The sequence below is a fragment of the Hypomesus transpacificus genome, unplaced genomic scaffold, assembly GCF_021917145.1.
Source record: "Hypomesus transpacificus isolate Combined female unplaced genomic scaffold, fHypTra1 scaffold_48, whole genome shotgun sequence".
In the NCBI taxonomy this organism is placed as follows: Eukaryota; Metazoa; Chordata; class Actinopteri; order Osmeriformes; family Osmeridae; genus Hypomesus; species Hypomesus transpacificus.
This window is the reverse complement of record NW_025813996.1, coordinates 786,505-792,504: the sequence shown is the minus strand read 5'-3', so window position 1 is coordinate 792,504 and position 6,000 is coordinate 786,505.

The following is a 6,000-nucleotide window of genomic DNA, read 5'->3' as shown; positions in this document are numbered from 1 at the left end:
AGTATTGAAATGTAAGACTAAATTAATTAGGTAACTAAGGTTGGTAACTAGTTTGTCTGACTTCCCTACTGTAGGCTTCCTTACTTGTTATGTTTAGTCTGGAAAGTTACTACTGATCCCCTCAAGGCAGAACTGTTTCCACATGTAGTCCACATTATACATTTAAAATGTATTTTGATTTTGCATGTTGACACAGCATGTTACAGTCAAGCCAAGCAGCTAAAAATAGAAAAGGTGGAGAAATCGATGAACTGGAGACCCCCGTAGAAGGCTGCCACCTTTTCCATCACATTCGTGCATATGCCATTGTGAGCACTTGATGGATTGAGATGTGCGTTGTCATGGAGACCACCGCAGCACTAGCTCATAATATTCCCCCGCGAACGAAGGTTTTTCCAAGCAGACAATACTGCTTAGAACAAGATATGTTAGAATGTTGAAAATGCTGAGGTCACAATGGGTGATTGACGATAATGCGTGAGCAGTGAATGAATCACAGGAGAAAACCCCAGAGGACAATGTTTGAGCAAACATGCAGATGTGAAAACACGACAGTCACATGGGACGGCAGTCACAAATTCACAGATGCGCACACACAGCCTCCTCTAACAGTTTGCTTCACTTTTATTTGATTAGTTATCTTGCAAAAATATTACTGTGTGTTAACTATTGTTTCTGATTACTTGGATGAACACATTGTGAACAGTGCCTCTGCAAGTACACATTTGGATAGAATATTATGCCCCTCAATTATTTCTTGCAAGAAATCTTTCTTTTGCTTCAACTACTCATCTTGTGATGCCTGTGTCCCACCTAGCTAACCAACCACGTTCAGCCAGGCATTAAGGAAGGCTGAGCTGGCACAGGTTGTTGCAGGCTGGTCATGACAGGTTCTTAACGGTGTGGCCAACGCAGTGCTCACTGGGATGGTCTCTTAATGGTCTCCAGTAGGCATCCTAAGCATCTACTTAATATTTGATGATGCCAGTTGCTCACAAGCACTGTGACCCACTGAGTGCACATGAAAGAGCAGGGGAGAATAGTTGTTGAATGGACAACTGTGCTTCTAAACTAGTTTCCCCTGAAAGTCTAGTCATTTGTATACCTTTCTAGGGTGTCTCTAATATCTCATAAGCACATCTTGGCATGTCAGGGTTAGGTTAAGTTACCTAATTAATTGTTCCTTCATGCTATTCATATTTAGCTTCCCAATTTTTCTGACTATTATAATGCAGGACAGCATATTTAATAATTTGTTGAATACAGAACTATGCCAAACAGATCTAAGATGGAGCGTTTCTCAGGAAGCCTGTGATGTCATCATCGGTAGGGATACACAGTACAGCAAGTGGTCCGCTGTACAGTATATTATCACATTTGCTTTGTATTTTCTCTTTATGGGCCAGTTCAAGGGACAAATAAAGAGATGGGAGAGATGAAGAGAGGAGGTGTGCGTCTCTTGGATTGCGATTTGCCAATTATCTGTTACTTCATTTCAAATGTATTGCTGTTGAGCCAAGTACTTTTTCCCCCAGTCGGGCAGGTCTCTGAATTACCTTGTTTCCAGATATGATTATCTATCCCTTAATGGATGCATGTACTCTAGCCCCAGTTACCGTTAATGACCTCACCTCCTCTTTCTCTGTCCATTCAACTCTCTTTTTCTTTCTATCTTTCTTTCTTTATTTCCACATCTGAACTTTCTATGACCTCTATGACCTTTCTATACACGTTAGGTGCTGTGACTCTGTGCCAAGTAGGGCTACAACTAACGATTATTTTAGTAATCGATTAATCTGTCGATTCTTTTTTAGATTAATCGATGAATTGGATTAAAAAACAAAAAACAAAAAAGCATTAATTTCCAACCCTTTATTCAAAAACAGAACTGACAGTGCAAATTCACAGTGCAAAACATCTTCAGAATGTGCACAACAGGCACACAATTTTGAAAAAGTTATTAATATTAGCATGGATTTAATACTATTTTCAGAGATGAGCAATTTATTTGAGTTTTGTTTTAAAACATTTTTGAAAATTGAAAGGTTGTGGAAGTAGGCCAGACTTTATTAGAATAATCTGGTGTATATGTAAGATTTTTTGACACAATTTTGAAAACAGTTAAACAAGGATTAAGCTATTTTCAAAGATTAGTGATTTTCTATCATTTTATTTGAAACTGAATTGAAAAAGCAAAGGCTGTGGAAGTATACCAGACATTGTTAAAATACTCTGGTGTCTGTCTGAGGTTTTACATTCATAAAAATATTAAAAAGTCAAAATTTTTCAAAATGGTATGGGTAGTTTTCACCTAGCGCGACGCTGCAAAGTAGAGTCTTCCGAATGTGAGACAAATGTCAAATATGAAACTAACTCAGACATCCCAACCTGCAGAGACTCATTTCCGGGATGTGCCCCCCCCCCCCACACACCTATCTCTAACAGAAATGACCATGAGACAGTAGCTGTGTCTACTACCGCGCACTTGTGCACTTCGAGCACTGACTGTCAGTGCTTAGGGCGCTTCACTCACAAAACCTGCAGAATTCAGTGCACTGAAAGTACCCAGATGGCGCACTGCAAACGGTCCAAAAAAACAGTGTACAACGATGGACACTACTCGCCATCTTGGCTACGTAGCGGAAAAGGAGGAGCCCTTTGGGCAGCTTTTTCCACTTGAGTGGAGAAGCGCGTTCATTTTGGCAGGTTTTCCGGCTGTCGCAAGCAGATTTGCGTCCGTCGCTTCCACCAAGTGTTTAATAGTGATGGGAAGTTCGGTTCTTTTTACTGATTCGGTTCTTTGAATCTCGTTCAGTAAAATGAACGAATCTTTTTTCGAGTCATTTGTTCATTTCAGGGGGGGGGGGGGGGGGGGGGGGGTTGGGGGCTATACGTCCACTGCAAAGGACGTATAGCCCCTATACGTCCACTGTAGGTTAGTGCATGACATGTGCACCAGCAAATACTATTTCAAAATAAATTCCTGCATTAAAATAATGTATCATGAGTTTGTATGATTTGGTCATGTATTATCACACTAGCATTTAATGATCACGTCAAACAATTACACTGCACTAAACTGTAAGTGTAAATGTAAAGTGAAAATAACAAAACCAGTCAGTATGATGACTTGAGCGAATATCATTCATTCACGTCTTACTAAAACAGCGGCCACGCGAAAGGGAATAAGGAAACTGTTTCCTCTACTAAAAAATACAATGCGGGTCACGTGAAAAAAGGATCCAAAGACTCGTAGAAAGACCGAGTCGGGGAAGGAACTAATCATTCGTTTCCTCTAGCTACAGAGCCTATGCAGGTCACGTGAAAAATTATCCAAAGACTCGTAGAAAGACCGAGTCGGGAAAGGAACGAATCGTTCGTTTCCTCTAGCTACAGAGCCTATGCAGGTCACGTGAAAAATGATCCAAAGACTCGTAGAAAGACCTAGTCGGGAAATGAACGAATCACTCGTTGAGAGGACTCGTTACTCCCGAGTCCTTATAAGGATTCGTTCAAAATGAACGAATCGTTCACGAACGACACATCACTAGTGTTTAACGTAAGTGTTCCATTTGAGACAGCACTTATCAGCGACGGAGTGCACTGAATATGTAAGTGCACTGTTTTGCAGTGCACTGTTTTGCAGTGCACTGTTTTGCAGTGCACTGTATTGCAGTGCACTGTATTGCAGTGTAACTTGTAAAGTGCGCGGTAGTAGACACAGCCCAACTCTCGCTTGCTCGAAATACAAAATTCCCGATTTCCGGGAGATTGTATAGCATTTGCGGGTGTCAGGGAGCCGCTATTGAAATGCGGGAGACTCCCGGACCTTCCGGGAGACTTGGGATGTCTGCTAACTTCACCTTGGTCAATTAACACACCTTTTCTACGTATTTACTGTGAAATGCTTCCACACCTTGGATGACTTAGGTCGAACTGAAATCTCTGCCATGTGTTTCAGAACAACGTTACTTAACAACGTCTATCCGAGGGTCTTTCCTCTACCTCCACTTTGCTCCGCGCTCAACAAAACTTTATTTTAAATACTCAAACATCTCCGCGACTCATTGAGTGGTGTAATAATCGCGCGAAACAACGCATCGATAATGAAATTCGTCGCCAACGCTTTTAATAATCGATTTAATCGATTCGTTGTTGCAGCCCTAGTGCCAAGCAATTTGGCCTAGTTTCCTTGAGCTGTGATTTTATACAATTGAGTCAAAATGACGACCTAAGTGTGTTACTATTATGGTTTCTCGATTTGTTCATGTAATTATGCTACGTACCTCTAGTGTTAAAACATGTCCAGGTTGTCCAACATGTCCAACAACTTGGTGTAATTGTGGTATGTTAACAAGGCATTAACAGCAAAGGAATTGCGTTGGAAAGTGAAAATGTTGTTTTATATTTGGCCTTTGTCCACCAAGAGCCTAACAAGGCAAAGCTTATATTGTCACCTGACATCTCCATAATATAGTATAAGTCATCGCTCAGGTTCATGGCATTTTATGTGGATTTCTTGTACAGCGTTAACTCTGGGATCAAAGTAAAATGTCTCCTCAGCCTGACGACTCATGACGACTTAACATGTATTTTAACTTCATGTCAAGTGGCAATAATTGAATTAAGTGTAGTTAGCCTTTCACACAGTTTGTTCAAGTCATCCCACTCATACTTCCCACAGAGGTCCTCTTATTTGTTTTATCATAAGAGTCTAAGAGGAAATATGCTCTGGGTTTAAGCTAGGACCTATAAGGGCCCTTTATGAGTGGAGTCTCATTCTCTTATGTTAAAAGTTTCATGTAGCCTGATGCTTCAATCCCAATGTTTTGGGGTTGTTGAAACGCAAGGCAGCTTTTGGATACATTCTGAAGAACACCCAACTACATATTATTTATTGATTGTGTTTGGATATGGTTTACCTTTCCTTCCCTCTGAGCTTCCATGTGCAGTTTGTGTGCTTGTGTACATTTGTCTGTATGTGTGCGTGTGTTTGAGATAGAGGCAGAGGGGGGGGTGTATTAAGTCTATGTGTGTGCTGGTTATGGTGTGTTGTTTGTGTGTGTGTTCGTTTGTGTACATGTAAGCCTTTGTGCAGCTTTATCTCCAATAGCAGGGTCCTATATTGAATAAAAAAAAAAAAAACAGACATTCTCCTCCACTCCACTTGTCTTGAGGACCTCGATTCTGGCTCCAGCACAGCAATGCAATCCTGTCAGGACCTGGATTTACAGGACCTGAGGAGCTTGCTCCTTCAATGCCAAATGATTGGTTTCGGGGCCTCCTCCCTCGGTGGCCTAACTGATTAATGGCTCAACAGCCCACTATTGATTCAATGAGGGGGCCCGTGGAAATTAACTTCATGTAAAAAGAGAGTCTAAAAAGCAAATGCAAGGCTAGAAACAATGGCTCTTAATTGGACAGCAATAACCGCTGTTATGATTTAAGGGTGCAATTTATTAGGTTTAAAACAATTATTTTGTTCGGGGGGACAGTGTCAAGGAAACAGTGTCTAAAGGTTGCTTGGCACATAACACATATGACATGATGGACTATGCATGGTAAGCCAACAGTCAATTCCTTTCCTTCTTAGAACAAAAACAAAATTCTACCACCCAAATAGCATGATTGGCATGTGCTGTTCGTCAGATGAATGTTATGAAAGGTTAATGAAGAAATGACCTAAAATGGGTTTTTAAGAACTGTAATGAAGAGGGTCATACACTATTGTCACTATATTGTCAATAATTTGCCATTATTCATTTAGTCCTATATAGCCCAGTATGTGTTCCAGTGTTAAAACCAAACATAATGAGTATCAGCCTACTTTGCAGTTTGCAGCCTACTCTCCCATGCATATTTTAACATTTGAAAATCTGAATCTTGCTTCTCATCCTCTGGGATTTTCTATTGGGCACAGTACTGGTGAAAAATGCAGCGTGATACTATGTATCAGTTGTAATTTTTCAGATCGGCCTCCCCTTGCCATTGTGCCCAAGC